General features: G+C 35.6%; 1 pseudogene; it reads right to left on the bottom strand.

Annotated features, from left to right (window-relative positions):
* Positions 1–1,225: 1,225 nt before the first annotated feature.
* Positions 1,226–22,361, bottom strand: part of LOC141502691 (mitochondrial pyruvate carrier 2 pseudogene) — a 29,754-nt pseudogene continuing 8,618 nt past the window's right edge.

Below are 22,361 nucleotides of genomic sequence, written 5' to 3'. Positions count from 1 at the left end.
GAGTAGGTGGATTTTGTTACTAGAACACATTGAATCAGACAAGCCTCGGGGGAAGGGAATAGGAAGCCATTGGATGAGTATGTAACTTAGGAAACAAGATTGTAGAGGAGGTAAGGATTCAGAATTATAGTGCTAATTACATACATTTAGGACTGTATAGGAGGAGAAAGAAGGAAGAACTGGAAAAAGAAGACTGACCTAATTGCATAGACTTCTGAGTGTTCTTTCTCTGTTTTTGCTGGACAACCTATCCTTTAATCTTTTTCTACCAGTCCTTGGAGTTGATAAAAGTTACAGAATCAGACTTATATACAGGAAGGAGCCCATAAGAGTGAATCTAATTACATAAGAAAGACCTAATTACAAGGGTTCCTAAGAACTTTCTCTTGTTATATCCAGGGGAGCACTCATCTTTTGAAGGTCACTAATATCCAACCCAAAGGTTTTGTTTGAGAGAATAGAAAATAGAAATCAAGAACTGAGGGAGAGACACAACAATGAAGAAGTATTGTTCATAAGAGGTATATTTATGGCAAAGACTGGGGAAATCAGCTGAGTGATTGGCAAAGATAGATAAAAACTACTTGAGTAAGACAAGTGATTGTAGTTTGTCCTTCATTTTTGAAGAGAACCAAGAAATAACTGAATGTTATAAGAAAAAAAAAATCATCTCAATGAACAATTAACTAGGGATAAAAGAAATTGAATCAATATCCTTGAAAGGTTAGGATGGTATTATTATAAATTTCCTAGAAATGTTAATTTACTAATTCCTAGCCCCTACAGGATGTTTTTAAAAGAACAATAAAGGGGTGGCCAGGTGGTGCAGTGATAAAGCACCAGCCCTGGAGTCAGGAGTACCTGGGTTCAAATCTGCTCTCAGACACTTAATAATTACCTAGCTGTGTGGCCTTGGGCAAGCCATTTAACCCCATTTGCCTTGCAAAAAAAAAAAACCCAACCTAAAAGAACAATAAAAAAGTGGGGCAGAAATTTGAGTGCTCAGAGAAGAAATCGGCAATTATAACAAAAACATGGGGAATTTATGACAACAGAGACACACTTATGGTAGTTTTTCAAAGAAAAAGAATAATAAAATTGTAATGCAAATGAAGTTAGAGGAAATTAATGAAACAGAAGACTTCCAATATACATGAGAAATCTAAATTTAATAATACTCAGCATAATAATAATACTAAGGATGCAAAGAAATATTTTAGGTTATGGGTATTCCAGAAAATCATAAAAAAAGAAAAGATATTAAAAATCATGTAAATAGACGGTAAGGGAATATTGGAAGCAAATATTTTAATAATGATAAGATTATAGAATGGCAATGGAGAAGAAATCCTAATTGTAACTCATCCAAGAGCATTGTAATCAGCTAGTAATGTTTAGCCTAAAGAAGAAAATGATATCAAACTAAGGATTTTTTTTAAGTAACAAAGCAAAGCCAGGTAGGTGGTGCAGTGGATAGATCAGCAGTACTGAAGTCAAATCTCACACTTAGCTGTGTGTCCTTGGGCAAGTCACTTAACCCTGTTGCTCTGAAAAAAAAACACCTAAAAAGTCACAAGACAAAAAAATCTTTGATATCTCAAGGAGAATTAGTATAACAATATAAAACTATTTATTAGAACTAAAGGAAAATAGAACATGATATTCAATGAACTATTTTGTTGAGGAACAGAAAGACTTTATAGATCAACTAGCTTTGTGCATGAAGTGGGGGGAATTGACATGGATCTCAGTGGAGAGGAAGGAGATAGAGCAAATAGTGAAGAACAGATGATCTTAGGTTGAAAGGAAAGATGGTAGGATATAATGATAAACAAAATAAAAGACCTTCAGATTAGGGTTACAGAACACTTTATACTATACTCTTGCTTCTGTTAAGAATTGGTATTCTTGGAAAAATATTCTAGAAGTGGCAATGGAACACTCTACTCCTATCTGAGCAATCAATGAGATAGGATAAATAAAAGGGGGGGGGAGAATGAGGGGGGAGAGAGAGAGAGAGAGAGAGAGAGAGAGAGAGAGAGAGAGAGAGAGAACGAACACACTAAAGAGGGGGAAGAGAAACAAGCATTAATTAAATGTCTACTAAGTGCTAAGGTTTCACTAAGTCAAGTGCTTAATCCTCACAACAATCCTGTGAAGTAGGTGCTATTATTGTTCCCATAGATGGAGTTCTGGTCCCAAAGTCAGGAAGATCTGAATTCAAATCTAGCTTCAAGAAGTGCACATTTCAAGTTAAGTGATTTGGGACTTCCAGGGCAGAGCCAAGATGGTAGTGTGAAACTAACATACTCCAGGAGCCTTTCCCTACCAAAGATAAATGAAGCCTCTACTCTGACATTCAAACTACAGATCCCACCAAGAAAAAGGGAAGATTCAAAGAAATTTCAACTGTATATGTCATGGAGGATCTTCAGTGAAGGTCTCTTTCTTTGGATAAAAGTAGAAGTAAATTCCAGGAGGTGGGAGAGTGGGGAAAGCCAGCTTTTAGTGAAGTGCAATCCATGTCCTGACAACTTAACAACAGCAGAGATCCTGGCAGCTAGATAGCAAGCCAGCAGGGAGGACTCTAGCCCCAACCAAAGTCTGAACCATGAGAATACCTGGATAAAAAACAGGACTGCATCAGGAACAAATAACTGTTAAGTCAGAACCTGGACATAAAGGAGATAAAAAAAAAAACAAAAATAACCTCTGCAAAGGCAAGGCCTGGACTGCATAGGTAAAATCTTGGCCAACAAAAAAGCCAGGGATCAGACTCCAGCCCCAGTAAAAAAAAAAACAAAACAAAAAACAAAAAACCAAAAACTTGGATTTATACTCCCTGTATTCCAGGAGCAGAGCTAAAACAGCAAAGATGAACAAAAAAGCTAAAAGGGTGCTCACTATACAAAACTACTTTACAGAAAAAGATGACAGCAATGCCATGTCTGAAGAAAGCAGTGAAAAATCACTTACAAGGGAAGTATCAAAACAGTCTATAAATTGGACTCAAATATAAAAGTTCATTGAAGAGCTTAAAAAAGAATTTAAAAACCAAAGAAGAGAGGAAGAAGAAAAATGGAAAAAAGAAATGAAAGTCATGCAGGAAAATTATGAAAACTTGACCAAAGGAATCGACTCCTCTAAAAGTAAAAATAACCAACTGGAAAAGGAAACAGAGAAGCTAATTGAAGAAAATAAAACCCTAAAAAAATAGGATTGACCAAATAGAAACTGAAGAATTTACAAGACTATAAAATTCTATCAAACAAAAAAAAAGGCTGAAAAAATTGAAGAAAATGTTAAGAACCTTTTAGGGAAAATGAATGATCTGGAAAACAGATCTAGAAGAGACAATCTATGAATCATCAGACTACCAGAAAGCTGGATCAAGAAAAGAACCTGGAAAACATCATGCAGGAAATTACTAGAACAAGATAAAACAATATAGCCATTGAAAGAATCCACAGAACACCTCCAGAAAGAGACCCAAGTATAACTCTCAAATAAAGGAGAGAATACTGCAAGCAGCGAAAAGAAAACAATTCAAATATAAAGGAAACAGTATCAGATTCACACAGGACCTATTAGCTTCAACACTGAAAGATCAGAAGACCTGGAATAGCATATTTCAGAGAGCAAAAGACCTGGGATTACAACCCAGAATGTACTAGCCTGCAAAATTCAGCATATACTGTCAGAGAAAAAGATGGATGTTCAAGGAAATAGAGGACTTCCAGAATTTACTGACACAAAGACCTGAACTAAACAGAGAATTCAATCACTAAATACACAGCTTAAGAGTTCCCTTAAAAAAAGGAAAATGAAAAGGGGAAGGAAAAACAAAACAAAACAAAAGCAATGCTGGTCAAGACTATCAAATTTTTATCTAACCCTAAAAGGGCAGATATAACATTTCTAATTCTTTACAACTTTACTTCTCTAAGAACAATTAGAGGGCAGAATATAATTGAAGAGAATAAACCTAAAGGATATGAGTATAATTGGATCTTATCTCCCCATTGTAGAGGTCCAAGATCAAGTCACCATGTTTGAGACATGGGGTGTTAACTTTAAACTTAAGTGTTTCATTATCCTTTGACTCACTTTAATCATGCGGTGCTTAGCACCTTGTCTAATGAGGGCATCACAAACTGAGAGGACCTGAGTCAGTGTCTCTGTAATTTACAATCATTTGAAAAGTTCTTAGGTGAGATCTCCAGAATTGCACAATATTTAGAGAGCTTTAATATTATTACAGTTAATTAGATGAGGATTTGACTTAACTGGTGCTTCAGGTAACAAGGTGTTAAGTACCCTGGGTGGTAGGAAGAGGTAAAGTGTGAAAGAAAATAGGCCTGGGGGAAGGGAACAAATAGTTCAAGAAATGACTTTGGCTGATACTTTGGCTCCTGAGGAGGATTATGTGTACTTGAAAGGTACTTGAAAAGGTTACTTTCCTAAACTGTATGCCAATAAATTGGATAACTTGAGTGAAATGGGTGAATATTTACAAAAATGCAAACTTACCAGATTAACAGGAGAGGAAATAAATTAAATAACTCCATTTCAGAAAAAGAAACTGAAGAAACCATCAATAAATTCCCTAAGAAAAAGTACTACCAAACATTTAAGGAATAATTAATTCCTATTCTACATGAACTATTTAAAAAATAGGAGGAAGGAGTTCCCTGCTAAACTCCTTTTATGACACCAGCATGGTGCTGATACCTAAACGAGGAAGAACCAAAACAAAGAAAATTATAGACTAATCTCCCTAATAAATATTGAACCAAAAATCTTAAATAAAATTTTAGCAATGAGACTACAATACACCATGATCAGGTTGGATTTATACTAGACAGGCAAGGATGGTTCAACATTAGGAAAACACTCAACATAATTAAACATATCACTAGTAAAACCAACAGAAATCATATGATCATCTCATTAGATGCTGAAAAAGTCTTTGCCAAAATACAACATCCATTCCTATTAAAAAACACTAGAAAGTTTAGGAATAATAGTCTTCCTTTTTTTTTTTTTACTAAAAGTGTATTTTTTCAGTTCAATCAAGGTACTGAATAATGACTACTGTTATAGTCTCAACTGCTGAACATTAACATTGTTAGTATTATCTTTTTGAAAACCAAATAAAATAAAATTAATCAAACTAGGTCCCTTTGGTAGCAATAACTGCTTTTGGATTTGTTCAGCAGATCAAGAGTCCTTTACAATTCTTGTTTAGTCTTTAATTCCTGTTGATACCTCCATATACAAAGGAGCTGAGAGGCTCCTGCTGCACTGACAAAAAAATTAACAGCAAACAGACTCCAATTTTTAGGAATAATAACAAGGGAGCATCTGGACCAAATGAACCCTGTAGCCATCAATGCAGCAGACTAGGCTGTGCTCAGTTTTTCTGCAGGCCTGGCCATGTCAGCCAATCCAGCATAAACTAACCCCCATTTCATAGTTGGTGCCCAGAAAAAATACACTTTTAGGACCTGCTGGGTGGTTGTAGAGGGGCCTTAGCTTTTCAGGTAGCATTGGCTCCACCATGTTGAGCATCGGGGTTAGGTGGCCCAGAGGCCTCGCACCCTGGAGGCGGCCATGCCCTCAGCTGAGACAGCCCGTAACCTTGGCTGGCCTCAGCCACCCGCCGCCTCCACTCCCCTAGGGTGCCCTTCTCTCGGAGTTGCACCGCCTCCTCCTCCCGGCAAGCCACTGGGGCCCTGGGCCCAGAGGAGGCCGAGGGGGCAGAGGCTCCGGAGTCTTCCTTAAAATCATATAGTATCTATCTAAAACCAGCAACAAATATTTAATGGGAATAAACTGGGAGCATTTCCAATAAAATCAGGGGTGAAACAAGCATGCTCCATTATCGCCATTACTATTCAATAAAGTATTAGAAATGCTAGTAGTAGCAATAAGAGAAGAACAAGAAATTGAAGGAATCAGAAGTGGCAATGAGAAGCAAAACTTTCACTCTTTGCAGATGATACAATGGTATACCTAGAGAATCTGAGGAAATCATCTAAAAAACTCCTTGAAACAGTTAACAAATTCAGCAAAGTAGCAGGATATAAAATAAACATATATAAATCATCAGCATTTCTATATATGAACAACAAAGCCCAAAAGCAAGAGATAGAGAGAAATTCCATTTAAAATAACTGTAGACAACATTAAATACTTGGGAATCTACCTCCCATGACAAACCCAGGAACTGTATGAACACAATTTATAAAGCTTTCCTCACTCAAATAAAGTCAGATTTAAATAATTGGAAAAATGTCAAATGCTCATGGCTAGATTGAGGTAATATAATAAAAATGAAAACTCTATCCAAATTAAACTATTTATTCAGTGCCATAACAATCAAACTACCAAATAACTACTTTTCCAAGCTAGAAAAAACAGTAACAAAATTCATCTGTAGTAACAAAAAGGGCAAGAATAGCAAGGGAAGTGATTGGAAAAAAAAAGTGTAAAGGAAAGTGTCCTTAGCTAGCAGCAGCCATCAAAGTTGTTTGGTACTGGTTAAGAAATAGAGTAATGTATCATTGGATTAGGAGAGGTTCAAAAGAAACTGCAGTAAATGACTCCAGCAATCTACTATTTGACAAACCCAAAGATATCAGCCTCTGCGATAAGAATTTACTATTTGACAAAATTTGTTGGGAAAACTGGAAATTTGTATGGCAAAAACTAGGCATAGATCCACATCTCACACCCTATACCAAAATCAGGTCAAAATGGGTACAGGACTTAGACACAGAGAGTGATACCAATGATAAATTAATAGATGAAGAAATATTTTTTGAACAAAATTTATGACCAAACAAGAAAAAGAATATATTATAAACATTATATACATTATAAACTGCAAAATGAATGATATGTACTATATTAAAATAAAGTTTTGCACTAATAAAATCGATACTTCCAAAATTAGAAGGAAAGTAGAAATCAAGGAAACAATCTTCACAATTAGGGGCTCTGATAAAGATTTCATTTCTAAAATATACAGGGAACTGCATCAAATACATAAGGTCACAAGTCATTCTCCAATTGATAAATGGTCAAAGGATATGAATAGACAGTTTTCAAATGAAATTAAAGTTATATATAAAATATGAAAATTGCTCCAAATCATAAGTGGAGAAAAGTATCTTTAATGAAGTTAACAGGGCAGCAAACATGTCACCGGTAGGATGTTGCACCAGGAGACTTATAGGAAAAGTTCTTAGGAGAAAAGAGGGAGGGGATGACATTAGGTTGCAAAGCCTATTTGTGAGACTCCAGCTGCCCAGGGCATTCCTAAGCAAAAAAAAAAAACCCATTTCATTTTGGATGTTTTACTCTTCATGCCATGAATCCCAGTGGAAGGAAGTAAGGACGTCAGAAGTTGTTTTGGAAGTTGGTGAGGTTCAAACTGCTTTGTTTACAAGGAAAGGTCCCAGGGTGTGAAGACTTAGGTTGTGGCTCAGCTCAATGGAGAATAATAGGAATGCTAGTACTTCACTGGAATTCTGATATTAATAGGATCATTAAAAGGTAGAGGCAGGTATTATATTTAATATTAACAATTTTTCTGCCAGAGTAGAGAAGGGGTAGAAAAGGGTTAGAAAGAGGAAAAAGAAAGTGAATGTACTTTTTAAAAATTAATGTATTTCCCAACTACATGCAAAGGTAGTTTTCAATATTCCTCCTTTTACAACATATTTTCTTTTGAGTTCCACATTTTTCTCCCATTCTCCCTTCCCTTTCCTCTCTTCATGACAGCAAACAATCTTAAATAGATTATACACATATAATCATGTTTAACATATTTCTTATTACTCATATTGTGAAAGAAAAATAAGAACTATGGGGAAAACATGAGAAAGAAAGAAAAAAACATAAAAGAAATTTTTAAAAGTGAACATAGTATGCTTTGCTCTGCATTCAGAATCCATAGTTTTTCTTTGATATGGATGGCATTTTCCTTAACAGGTCCCAAGATTGTCCTTGATCACTGAACTGCTGAGAGGAGTTGCATGCATCATAGTTGATTGTCTCACAATGTTGATGTGCACAATGTTCTTCCCAGTTTTGCTCACTTAATTCACCATCAGTTCATGCAAATCTTACTATGTTCTTCTGAAGTCATGACACTCATGATTTCCTTCCTCTTTTTATCCATCTATCTATCCATTTATTTCTTTGTTGTTTAATTTAATTTTCAATTACATGCAAATATAGTTCAACATTCTTTTGCAAACTTTTGAGTTTCTCATTTCTACCCTTCTCCTTTTCCACTTCCCTCCGTCTGGCAGCAAACTGTACATGTATAATCATATTTAACATATTTCTTTATTAGTCATGTTGTGAAAGAAGAACTAGAACTAAGAGGGGAAAAACCTGAGAAAGACAGAAAAAACACAAAAGAAGTTTAAAAAAGTGAACTTAGTATACTTTGTTCTGTATTCAAAATCCAGTTTTTTCTCTAGATGTGTTTGGTATTTTCCTTAATAGGTCTCTTAAGTACTTGTTCACTGAACTGCTGAGAGGAGTTGCATGCATTATAGTTGATCATCTTACAATATTACTGTTAGTCTGTATTATGTATGTTTCCTTGATTATATTCCTTTCAATCAACATCAGTTCATGCAATTCTTTTCATGCTTTTATGAAATCAGGCCATTCATGCTTTCTTACAAAACAATTGTACCACATAGTATTCATTCTACCATAACCTGTTTAGCCTTTCCCTAGTTGATGAATATTCACTCAGTTTCCAGTTCTTTGCCACTACAAAAAGAGCTGCTATGTTTTTGTACATGTGGGGCCTTTCTTCTTTGTTAGAATCCCTTTGGGTTGTAGACCTTAATAGTGGTATTGTGGTATATTGTTTCCTGACCTTTGGGCAGTTTCAAATTGCTCTTCCAGAATGGCTGAATCAGTTCACAATCCATCAGCAATACATTAGTGTCTAAATTTTCTCACATCCTTTCCAACAGTGATCATTTTCCTTGGTGTGAGGTGACGTTTCAGAGTTGTTTTAATTTGCATTTCTTTAATCAATAACTGTTTGGTGCAGTTTTTCATATGATTAAAGATAGCTTTATTTCTTTATCTGAAAATTGCCTGTTCATATCTTTGACCATTTATTACTTGAGGAATGACTTGTATTCTTATAAATTACTCAGTTTTCTATATAATTTATTTATTTTTTAAGGTTTTTGCAAGGCAAATGGGGTTAAGAGGCTTGCCCAAGGCCACACAGCTAGGTAATTATCAAGTGTCTGAGACCGCATTTGAACTCAGGTACTCCTGACTCCAGGGCCAGTGCTCTATCCACTGCGCCACCTAGTCACCCCTTTCTATATAATTTAGAAACAGAAACAGTTGTGAACATTGTTTCCCATCTTTCTGTATTTCTTCTAATTTTGGTTGCATTAGTTTTTATTTTGTAAAACCTTTTTAATTTGTTATAGTCAAAATTGGCCATTTTGCAATTTATTATGTTTTCTATCCCTTCTTTGATCATAAATTTCAACTCTTTCCATAGATCTGAAAGATAGACTATTCCTCGTCTTCCTAATTGTCTTATGATATATTTATGTCTAAATCCTGTACTCATTTCATTATCTTGGTATAGGGTGTGAGATGTTGGTTTTATGCCTAGTTTTTGTCCTGTTATTTTCCAATTTTCCTAGAATTATTTGTCAAATAATGAGGTGATATCCCAGAAACTAGAGTCTTTGGGTTTATCAAATAATAAGTTACCATAATCATTAACTACTGTTTATTTTGTACTTAATCAGCTCCACTGATCTACTTCTCTATTTCTTAGCCAGTACTAGACAATTTTGTTGACTTCTATTTTATAGTTTTAGATCTGGTACAGCTAGGTCACATTCCTTGCCTCCCCCCCCCATTAATTTCCTTAATATATTTGACCTTTTGTTCCTCAAGATGAATTTTATTACTATTTTTTCTAATTATTTTAAGTTTTTGGTAGTTTGATTAGAATGGCACTGAATAAGTAATTTGTCGTTTTTATTATATTAGCTCGGCCTAACTTTATTTCTGTGAAGTGTTTTACAGCTATATCCATCTAGTTCCAATTTACTTGGGAGGTGTATTCGCAAGTATTTTATATTTTCTGTAGTTACTTTAAAACAGGATTTCTCTTTTTAATTCTTGGTGATTGGCTGTGTTGGTAATATATAGGAATGCTGATGATTTATGTGAGTTTAATACATCCTGCAACTTTACTTGCAACAATTAGCAACTTTAGCAATTTTTTAGCTGATTTATTTTTACAGAATTATAAACATCAGAGTTGGTTCAAGGAGAAAAAGGAATGGGAAAATTACACTGAATGATTACAATATAAATGGCAAGAATAAAACTAAGTTAAATCTTAAGAGTTTCTATGAATCTTGGTCATTAAAGTCTGGAATATCCTCAGCTTGGTACTTCAGGGTACAACAATATGGCAATATAGCATAGTGCTCAGGGCCAGTCAAAGTTGTTTCCTTGTCATTAGTCCCCAGAGGAAGTGTTGTCCCTTGGTCATCATCAGTGGGATTTGGGGTCTGCTGCTCTGTTCCCTTTGATATTTCCCATTGAGTAGTTCTTGGAGACCTGGGTCTCAGGGTCTACCTCCATCCATTCCTGTTATATCCTCAGGCTGGTGGGAAGGGTTTCCTTCAAGTGGTGCTTGGTGTTTGGAGATGGGTAGAGTTTGACTTCATTGTCAAAATCCAGTGAAGATACTAAAATGAGATCTTGATCTGTGAGGGCTGGAGCCTAGATTTCTATTTTTAATGGCATTGGTTTCCTATGCTTTTGTTCAGGTTGAAACAAGACATGTGCAGCAGGGCCTGGTGTAGTCAAAGCCAGTTGTTGCTCAAGTGTGGAAGGCACCCTGATCCTGTAGAAGCAGGCAAGTGTTAGGGAATTTGCAATTGACCATTAATTTTGGCCTATTAGAATTGCAGAATGCTGGCCTACTACTGGTTGTCTTGTTTTGTGGTGTTTGGGTCCCAGCTGAAGTAAAAACTGTATATTCAGGTCACATAAAGATTAGTCAAATTTAGATTGGTGTAATGGTGTAGTCAAACAATCAAATATAAGTGGAATTGTTGTCAGGCTATTTATGCCTGAGATTTCTTTTCTGGTGATCTATTCCCTCTGTCTTTGTTTCCCATAGTTCTGTCAACTGAGAATTAGACTTCGTAACTGTCCCAGTCTTTTACTCAGATTTGGTTGGCAGTATACCACATCTTATAAAATTACAGGTGCTTTTTCCAATTATACTTGTGGCCTGGGGCTGAATCAAAATCCAAGTCACAGTACCTGGTTGGTGGTCAGGGCTGGGAGGAAATGTGGGCACAGAAAAATATGAGGGGAAAATTGACTTTTTATAAAATAATCATAGGGGTGGCTAGGTGGCATAGTGGATAAAGCACTGGCCCTGGAGCCAGGAGTACCTGGTTTCAAATCCGGTCTCAGACACCTAATAGTTACCTAGCTGTGTGGCCTTGGGCAAGCCACTTAACCCCGTTTGCCTTGCAAAAACCTAAAAAAAAAAAAATCACAAAAAGTCTCTTTTTTTTTGGCCCAAGTTCAAAATGCTAAAGTTTTTTGTTCTTTTTTAAATGTTTCTGTCCCAGCAGGCTTGGAGGATGGGATGGGAAGTAAGGGAAAGGCATTGGGAATGGACAAGGGTTGGGAGATGGAATTAGGTAAGGGCAATGGTAAGGGCTTGTACTGGGATCTCCAAAAATGTTCATCACCTATTGGTGATGATTGTCATCGAAGACACACTATCTAGGTCTGATTACAGATGTCTCTTTGACATTCAAGCAATTCATAATTCCTGAGGACTGATAATGATGATAATCATCCTCCTGTTAGAAATTTGAGATAATGGAGTAGAGGGAGACATTTTTGGAGACCTTTGGAAAATATACTGTGTTTCCTCCCCATTCCACTACAAAAGGATTTCCTTCTTACAAGTCCTCTATATTCTTGCCAGGGTCAAAATCTGTCCTGGTTCTGGGATCTCTTTTCATGCAGTAGTCAGTGGAAGAGTCTACCTCTTTTCAAATTATGAATCGATATCCAAGAAAATGGCCCCCAAATTAAAGTCTTTTCTCCTTCTGGAGAAGCATCAAGCACTTTGAATCAAGGCTAGGTGACTGTGTGTGTGTGTGTGTGTGTGTGTGTGTGTGTGTGTGTGTGAGAGAGAGAGAGAGAGAGAGAGAGAGAGAGAGAGAGAGAGAGAGACAGAGAGAGAGACAGAGAGAGAGACAGAGAGAGACAGAGAGAGAGAGAGGCAGGCAGCAAGGCCTAAGAAAGAGCTAGCCATCCTTGCAAGGTGAAGGTAGGATGAAGAAGAAAGAAAAATGGTCTATAGCTGATTTTCTAGTGCTATCTGGGTACATCATATCTACAAACAGTGACAGTTTTATTTCCTTAATATCCAATTCCTTCAATTTTTCTTTTTCTTATTGCTGAAGCTAAAATTTCTAATACAATATTGAATAATAGTGGTCATATGCATCCTTGCTTCAACCCTGATTTTATTGGGAATGTCTCTAGTTTATCCCCAATATATATATAATGTGTGTTGATGATTTTTAGATAGATACTGCTTATCACTTTAAGGAATACTCCATTTATTTCTAAATTTTCTAGTGTTTTTTAGTAGGAAGGAGTGCTATTGCTTCAGGGTACTCTGAATGAGGAATATACTTTCTTCAAAGTCTGATCCCCATACAGTATTCCTGTTTTCTTTTGTCTAATCCCTTCTTGAATTCTCTGACCCCTAGATTCGTGCATTGTCCAACTTTGCCTTTGAGCCTTTTCTTCCTGTCCTTTTTTAAGTCTGCTTGAAAAATTCACTCTCTGGTTGTTAAGACTGGCTCATCTCTTTGATTAAGCTCAGTTTTTTCACCTAAGCTAATCTTTGTGTAGGCTCTTTGGTTTCCATGTGGTCTCAATATGGCATTATCTTTTGGCAATAAGAGTATGGTCTTGACTTCTACAGGTTTTATCTTTTCCTGGAAACTAGTCCCTTTGATTTCAGGAAGCAAATGACTTATTTCTTCCATTTCAAAATCTGAACTCTTTTTGGGGTCAACCCACTAAGTTTCTATTTCCTGACTAAGGGAAGCCTCCCATTCATGGCTGGACGGTTAACAATGAATTCAAAGAATGAACAAGTCATTCTTGGGTCAGGCTATCATCATTATCCACTATCCTAGATCCACTTTGAACCATTCCACCCTCATCCTGTCCAATGGTATGGTAACATATGGTTATTCTTATTAATTTGTTCTCCTGCTGTATCCAGAGAAAGAATTGAACAAAGACTAAAGACTGTTCCCTTCAAATTAGGAAAAAAACCCATTATCTTATGTAATTTTGCTGTCTCATACTTTATTTTTCTCCCTTGAGGATATGATTTCTCTATCATCACATTCAAATGAGATCAATGTATATCATGGAAACAATGTAAAGACTAACAGAATGCTTTCTGTGGGGGGAGGGAAGCAAGAATGGGGGAAAATTTTAAAATTCAAAATAAATAAAATCTTTCTTAAAAAAATAGTTTCAGGGGTGGCAGCTAGGTGGCGTAGTGGATAAAGCACCGGCCTTGGAATCAGGAGTACCTGGCTTCAAATCTGGTCTCAGACACTTAATAATTTACCTAGCTGTGTGGCCTTGGGCAAGCTACTTAACCCCATTTGCCTTGCAAAAACCTTAAAAAGAAAGATGATTGATTTCCTAGATTTATTTCCTTTGAACTTTGTGTGAAAAAATTAGATAAGGACTAGAGCTAAAAATGAGAGAAGCCAGATAATTACTAAAAGCTGTTTATTGTGAGGAAAACAGTATTCTTTTGCCTGAGAGCACTGCCCAGGCTATCTGGACTAAAAAGGGGAATGGAGTAACTGAATATGTGTATCTTTGGGCCCTCCTCCAGTGTCTATATAATGGCCAAAAGCTATATATTTTCATCCACTTTAAGAGTTCTAATATTCCTTAGGTTTCCAGTCCACACTGGAGCTACAGATGTTCACCACAGAACTCAAAACTACCAACTAACTATCATTGGTATATCCATTATACTTATTCTATCTTGGAATCCAACCCCACCATTGTCCTTTTCCTTGCTGCGTGAACATTTTCAAAACCCCATAGTCTGAGTGTTGTCAAGTCCATTCCTAGATTACCTAGGTTTTGCCATCTCTCCAGAGGAGATATTTAATGGCCAAACCTAAACAAACAAAACCCAGACTAAATTTCTTTACAAAAATACTACCTCTTCTCCAAAATTGTCCCATCTTTGGTATCCCAGGAATTCTTAAATCTACTTATGAAAAAAATATAGTGAGTCAGTCATTCTTAGAATGGCATTGGATATGTGCTTGTGCTATTCCTAATAATCATTTTGAGATTGGCAGTAGAGCATCAATGATCCAATGGAAAGAATATGAATTTTGAGTAAGAAGATCTAGGTTTGACCACTTTCCAACTGGGAAAGGGCAAGTTATTTTCCCTGGGGCTCATCAGCAATATGGATTAATATTGTACTTCCTACCCGATGAAATTATTGTGAATATTAAAAAATCCTGTAGGCTAAAATGCTTGAAAAAAACCACAAAAGGCAGCATGTACCTTTTGTTTGTTTTTGATGGGTTATATACTTGTGATTCTATTGCTATGTGGAATCCTGATTAGAAACTCTTTCTACCAATATACATGAGTTGCAACTTGCAGTCTTAAGCTGAGTGGGGCTAAAGAGAGGACAAATCAAGTCAACAAATCATAATATTTATCAATGCTTATTGTATACCAGGAACCATGATAAGTTAAGCACTAAGGACATGAAGGAAAGGTAAAAGTAAGCCATATGCTCAAGTAGTTCATAACATGATAAATAACATTCAAATATCTATGTACATAAAAGATAGATGGAAAATTGGAGGAAGGTTCTGGAGTTTACTGTTATGGGATGACATAATCAGACTTATGCTTTAGGAAAATTAATCTGACAAGTTGAGTCAAGGATAGACTGAAATGGGGAATACAAGGCAAGACCAAAGAGTTCAGGTATGAGGTGATGAGGGCTTGCCCACATCCATGGTCACAGAGTTAGTATGTGTCAGAAATAGGACTTGAAGCAAGGTCTTCTTGATTCCAAGATGTCTCCTATTTATCACTCTAGGAGGAATTTCATTATATAATCATCAAGTATTATCATCATAATCTATCTATCTATCTATCTATCTATCTATCTATCTATCTATCTAAGGGTTTTGCAAGGCAAAATGGGGTTAAGTGGCTTGCCCAAGGCCACACAGCTAGGTAATTATTAAGTGTCTGAGACTGGATTTGAACTCAGGTGTCGGTGCTTTATCCACTACGCCACCCCCATCATTATGTATTAGAATTATTTTTCTCAGTATAAGGAAAAAAATCTTTACAGTTAAAATTAAAATTTTTTATCTTTTGTCCAGGTTACTAGGTCAACTTAATTATAAGGGAGAAGAAAAGGGAACAAGAATTTATTGTGTGCCTACTATGTCCTAGGCAATGTATTAAAACCACTTTATAAATATTATTTTAGTGTCATTACATTAGCAAGAAAATGATGGTATGGTGCGGATATATGGGCCCAATTGCAAATATAGGTTTGGATTCTATCTTTTGTATATTAATGAAAAAATAACTTTACAACTGTGAATTTATTTGTTCATTTCAAAAATGAGGTTAAGATATCTATAGTACCTCTCTCACCGGTATATTGGGAAGTTCAAATGAAAACAAGTTGCTATATCAAAATTAACTTCTTGAAGAGTGTGAGTGGGGTTGAATCATGTAAGTGAGGGCTTACTTCCATTACTGAAACACTATCAAAATATGTAGCTGTAATTATAGAAAAGTGACTTAAAAAAGTTGGACCTGTAATTCACTAGATTAGGGTACTGTCATCAGACATGAAATTTTGGTGAACTTGGTCTCTTTCTTTATCATGTGCAGCATGAAGACAAACTAGTATCTCACTTTCTGACATATTGGGAAATAGGTCCATTCTCGCTGTCTCATCCTTCACAGCACCATTACAAGGATTGTATTTTGCAACCAATTCTTCATTCAATCCTTCTCTTTCCCATATTCAGCTATGTAAAGGATTGTTATTTTTAGTTAGTTGCACCTTGTGAGTTTGGGTCTGCTTTTCTGAGGAGACAATGAAATCATGGTCATATACCAGTGATAAATCACTAACAAGTACTGTGGAGAAAGCTCTGGGCCTGGTGAAAGGGAGATTTTAGTTCAAATCCAGCCACAGACACTTATGTGATCCTAGATAAGTCACTTAATTTCTGTTTACCTTAGTTTCCTCATCTGTAAAATAGGGATAATTATAGCCCATACTTCTCATGGTTGTTATGAGGATCAAATGAGATAATAATTGTAAAATACTTAGCATAGTGACTGACACATAGTTGAGTGTTGCATAAATGTTGGCCTATTGTTATTGTCATTTGTATTAATTAAAAAAACATGAATTAGAATAGTACCCAAACATGCAATTACCTTGATATAGGGAACTCTTAATAAAGACATTCACTTTACCAACAAAAATCCATAAATGCTCAACTTTCAGTATGAGAGAATTGCCTAGAAGACCAAAAGGTTAAGTGACTTGTCCATGGTCATGGGGTCAGTTTTGTCAGAGGTCTTGAACCCAGGACTTCCTTGTATTCATCTTATATTATAGTATATATACTCTTATATGTTGCATGTCTCTCCGATTGTAAAAGGAGTTCTAATGTGAGAAAATGTTCACTTTTTTCTTTATATCTTTTGTGCTTAGCAGAGGGCCTCAATAAATGCCTTTTCATACATGTATCCATGCATTCATTCCTTAGGATGTGGCCATTGTCTCTGCCCTGCTGCGAGGTAAATTTAAATTTTGTATCTCTTGCATACATGAGGAATAGCAGTGGAAATGTTGGTCTGACATCTTAATAGGGGAGTGATGATATTGCCTCAAATCTGTTATTTTCTTTCTGTGTTTAACTGCAAAAGACATATTTTACACACACACACACACACATATGTTTATTTATATGTACTAAGTTTAACAAAGAAGTAACAAGATTCCATTATTTATGTTCCTATGTGTGCATTTAAATTTTATTGACATTTTTTCCATACCAATTGCTATGAAGTCAATTTAATATTTTCCTCATCCCTTACTATGTAATACATATATATATATATATATACTTATATGTAAAATAAAAAAAACAAATTAATGCATTAGTCATGTCTGAGAAAACAAATAAGATTCTATGTTGTTATTGTTTAGTTTTTTCAGTTGTGTCCTACTCTTTATAATTCCATTTGGGATTTTTCTTGTCAAAGATACTAAAGTGGTTTAGGGTATTATTATTTTTTTTTTGTCTTTAAGGAGAAGGAACCAGTTATTCACAGGTTAAAAGTAATTTGCCCAAAGACTCAGAGGCAGCAAGGAACAGAGCTAGTATTTTATCCCAACTGGGTTTTCTTACTTCAGGTATGAATGTCTTTACATCATATTGATGTTCCTCCTTGTGTTGTATTATGGTTGCTTCATGGTGTTGTGATGCTTAGCTGAGTGAAAGAGTTCCTCTATCCTCCAATAGTACTTGGTCTATTCAAATAGATTTGACTTAGAAATATTCAGAACTTGGAGAGGATGTCACCGAGGAGCTCTTTACTGTGTTTCCCATACATAATGTCTTCATCTCTTAAGAATGGATGTGGCCAATGTTTACATGAAATTGTATTTCAAAGATACAAATTACTGCAAAAAAGCATGCTTTTTCTGTGTTATTCTTCTGTTTACACTGAGTCAAGTCTCTTGATGTATTTTAAAAAATGATGAAGAGTTTGCATCATTCACCATCCATTGCTGATTTTAAACACACTACATTTAATGACTCCTTCCAGCCCAATGGATAAATAAACAGGACATAAAAGATTATAGAGGGAATATGAAATATTACCTATGCATCAACCTAAGAGGTCAGGGTTCTCTGTAACTAATATGGCATAGAGAATAGAAAGGAATTTTGAGTATGCGGGTGGGTTAGACAACAAAACGTAATTAGAAAAAAGGATATTCTTTTTTTAAAAAATAATATTTCCCTCAATTATGTGCAAAACCAATTTTAACACTGTTTTAAAATTTTTTGACTTCCAAATTCTCTCCCTCCCTCTCTTTTTCCCCCTCCTTGAGAGATTAAGCAATCTGATATAGGTTATAAATATGCAGTCATGTAAAACACATTTTCCATATTAGTCATTTTGTGGAAGAAAACTCAAACCACACTTCCCTGCCCCCCCAAGAAAGTAAAAAAGCAATATACTTCAGTCTGTATTCAGTCTTGGACAATTGTTTCTCTGGAGGTGCATGGGAGTTTTTATCATGAGTCCTTTGACAATGTCTTGGATCACTGCAGTGGTTCTTCATACAATATTGCTGTTCTATGTATAATGTTCTCCTGGTTCTGCTTACTTTACTTCACAATAATTCATATAGGTCTTTCCAGGTGTTTCTGAAATCATCTTGCTCATCATTTCTTACAGTACAATAATATTTCATCACAATTCCACTTAGTTACCACAAAAAGCTGCAAGAAATATTCTTTTATAAAATAGGTCTTTTTCCTCTTCTTTTGGATCTCTTTGGGTTATAGTTCTTGAAGTGGTATTGCTGAGTCAATAGATATACAAATTTTATGACTCTTTTGGCATAGTTCCAAATTGTTCTCCAGAATAGTTGGTTCAAGTCTCTATTCCATCAACAATGCATTAGTTTCTCAATTTTCTCATATCCTCTCCAGCAGTTTTCTTTTCTGTCATCAATCTAATAGATGTGGGTTGGTACTTCAGAGTTATTTTAATTTGTATTCCTATGCTCAGTAGTGATTTAGAGCATTTTTTTCATGACTATAGATAGCTTTGATGTCTTCATCTAAAAACTGCCTATTCATTGGTAAATGACTTATGTTCTTATAAATTTGACTCAGTTCTTTATATATTTGAGAAATAAGACCTTATCAAAGATACTTGCTGTAATTCTACCTCTGTTGCCCCAGTTTACTCACATTAACAAAAGAGTAAAAAGAATACCTAATTAAGCCCATGTTAGAAAAAGAAATTGAACAAGTAGTCAATGATCTCTCTAAAGAAAAGTTTTTAGGGCCAGCTGGATTTCACAAATGAAATCTACCAAACATTTAAAGAATAATTAACTCTAAAACTATATAAACTACTTGGAAAAATAGGTGAAGGAGTTGTTCCAAATTCTTTTTATGACACAGATATGATGCTGGTACCCAAACCTGGAAGAGCAAAAAGAGAGGAAAGAAAACTATGGACCAATTTCCCTAATAAAAACTGATGTAAATATTTTAAGTAAGACATTAGCAAGGGCATTAAAACAATATATCACAAGAATTATACACTATGACCAAGTGGAATTTATACCAGGAATGCAGCATTCATTCAGTTATCAGAAAATTATCAGCAGAACTAACCATTTCAAAAACAAAAATGAATTGTGATTATCTCATTAGATGCAGAAAAAAAAGCTTTGAACAAATGCAACAACCATTCCCATTTAAAAGCACTAGAAAGCATCAGAGTAAATTGAACTTTCCTTAAAATAAAAAGTAGCATCAATCTAAAACTATCAGTAAGCATTATCAACAGTGGAGATAAGCTAGAAGCCTGACCAATAAGATCATGGGGTGAAGGAAAAAAATATTGTAACACCAAATAGAATTGCTTTTGAGTTTTCAGATATGAATATCATTCATATTGTTTTCATCAGAGGAAACTGTCTAGAAATGAAATGTTATCAGTAACATATTCATTTACTGATTAATCTTTTTTTTAATTTAAGGCAATGGCGTTAAGTGACTTGCCCAAGGTCACACATCTAGGTAATTAAGGCTGGATTTTAACTAAGGTCCTCCTAATTCCAGGGTTGGTCCTCTATCCACTGGGCCACCTAGCTGCCCAATTAATTTGTTTTTTTAGAGAAATGCCAAGAGACAGCAGGAAGTTAAATGACTTTTTTGTGACAAAACAAGATTTTTTTCAGAGGTAGAAATTAAACTCTAAAACACTTATCACTCACTCTGAATACTGATATGATATAATTAGGTAACTAGCTAATGTTTGTTTTTTTTTTTTTTAGGTTTTTGCAAGGCAAATGGGGTTAAGTGGTTTGCCTGAGACCAGATTTGAACCCAGGTACTCCTGACTCCAAGGCCAGTGCTTTATCCACTACGCCACCTAGCTGCCCCTTGTCCTTTATTTTTGAAGAAGACCATGACATAAGGGAGGTGATGCTATGACAAGCACATGATCTGAATTTGAGTGAGGGGGGATGCTGTACTAAATCATCAGCCTCATGTTCATCTCCAGAGAAATCTGGGTCAAATGACTTGCCCAAGGTCTCACAGGTAGAAAATGGCAAGTGACTCATCTTGGATTTGAACTCCCATACTCCTGACTCCAGGACTAGGGGCTCTAAATAGTGTGATGGATGGAGCACTGGGTCTTGAGTCAGGAAAACTAGGGTTCAAAACTGTCTTCAGACACTTACTAGCTAGCTGTGTGACTGCCTTAACCTTTGTCTGCCTTAATTTTATCAACCATAAAATGAGAATTATGAAAGTATTTAGCTCACAGGATTGTTTTGAAGATCAACTAAGATATTTGTAAAGCATTTAACAAAGTGCCTAATACAAAGCAGATATTATGTGAATACTTAGTTTCTTCCCCTTCATTTGAACTCAGGTTTTCCTAACCTTAACACCACTTTATATTTTCTGTTTACAGTATTACTCAAATGGATCTGTAATCTCATTTAGCTTTCCTTACAAGTATAACTTCCTGTGCTTCTCTCATCTGTGAGAGCTCAGAAATTTGATGTACTCAAGCTGGAGGCCTTTCTCTCCCCCAGACTCTTAAGACACTAATGGAAAACAATGGTGGTCTATGTTTCATCTACTTGACCAGACCATCTTCTTCCATTCAATTCTTACATGGTGTCTTTAATCTTATTGCTTTTTGGTATTCTTCACTGCTTATATAATACAACTGGCTCATATCCACCACATGCCTCTCCATTGTCCTCTGTGAGAAACTCATTGTTACTTCATTGAAAGTAATGGTGTACCTGTATCTTTCTGTCATGCAGCAACACTAGTAAAACGTTAGTCTTGAAAAGAGGGGCCTTTGTTTACATGTGATGTTTTAGGTCAGTGAGAAAGCTTGGCTATTTCAGGAAAATGATCCAGTTTCCTCTCCTTTTAGACTTGAGGTTTAGCTCACTGTCCATCTGTGTTGTCCATCTCAGATGTACCTACTATTATAGGATGCCTGTCCAAATGAAATGAAACATACATTTTTTTGCATGACTAATATAGGAATTCATTTTGACTATGCATATTTGTTACAAAAGTTTGGCCTTTCTAAATCTTTAAGTGTTTGTGTGACTATAGGGTGTGTGGAGTATTCAAGCAGGAATGGAGCCTCTGGTGCAAAGGTTTGCTGATTCATTTTCAGGGTGACACCCAACTCTCATTTTGGCTCTAAGAAGCTGTGGCATGCTGAGTAGCCACACCTCAGTTAAGTGTCTCGGCATTAAGGGCTAAACCAGGCTGAGGGGAACCCAGGCCTCAAACCTATTGGTGAGATGAAGACTTCCTTGCACAGAATGGGTAGACAAGAACAATTGTTCCAAAGGCCATGAAGGCAGCTGAAGCCAGTGCTTAGAGCCTGGTTGGACATTGAAAATCCATTGCATCCTGGGACATCACCAGACTTGAGTTGTTGGAGGAGAAAAAGAGGATCAGTGCTTGATTTCTGCATTTATGTTATGAAGATAATTGACATTTTATTTTATTTGAATTCAAAACTGGAGAAAGAGTTAACACATTGGATCATAGGATTTAAGTTCTCAATAAAACAAATATTTGACCAAATTGAGTAAGATAAGACTTTTATAGGGGCAAATATGGCCTTACAATTGAGTTTAAAAAGAAATCAATCTCATTAGTACAAAATTTAGGGAAGCATAGATAACTGTATGGAAAATAGTTGGTTCTGCCACTAAATCACTATAACTTTGCCTTATATACAATAAAATATATATACTTCATAGGACATAGGAGTTTAAATGAGATGAAGGGGAAATTGCTTGAGAACTTTAATAAAGGACTAAGTCAAAGGAAAAGAATAGTTAATGCTAAATATTAATGATGTGCTATAATTATTTATATTGCTTA

Source organism: Macrotis lagotis, chromosome X, assembly GCF_037893015.1.
Source record: "Macrotis lagotis isolate mMagLag1 chromosome X, bilby.v1.9.chrom.fasta, whole genome shotgun sequence".
NCBI classification, from domain to species: domain Eukaryota; kingdom Metazoa; phylum Chordata; class Mammalia; order Peramelemorphia; family Peramelidae; genus Macrotis; species Macrotis lagotis.
The sequence above is the reverse complement of the archived record's forward strand: the minus strand, read 5'-3'. Positions and strand labels throughout refer to the sequence as shown.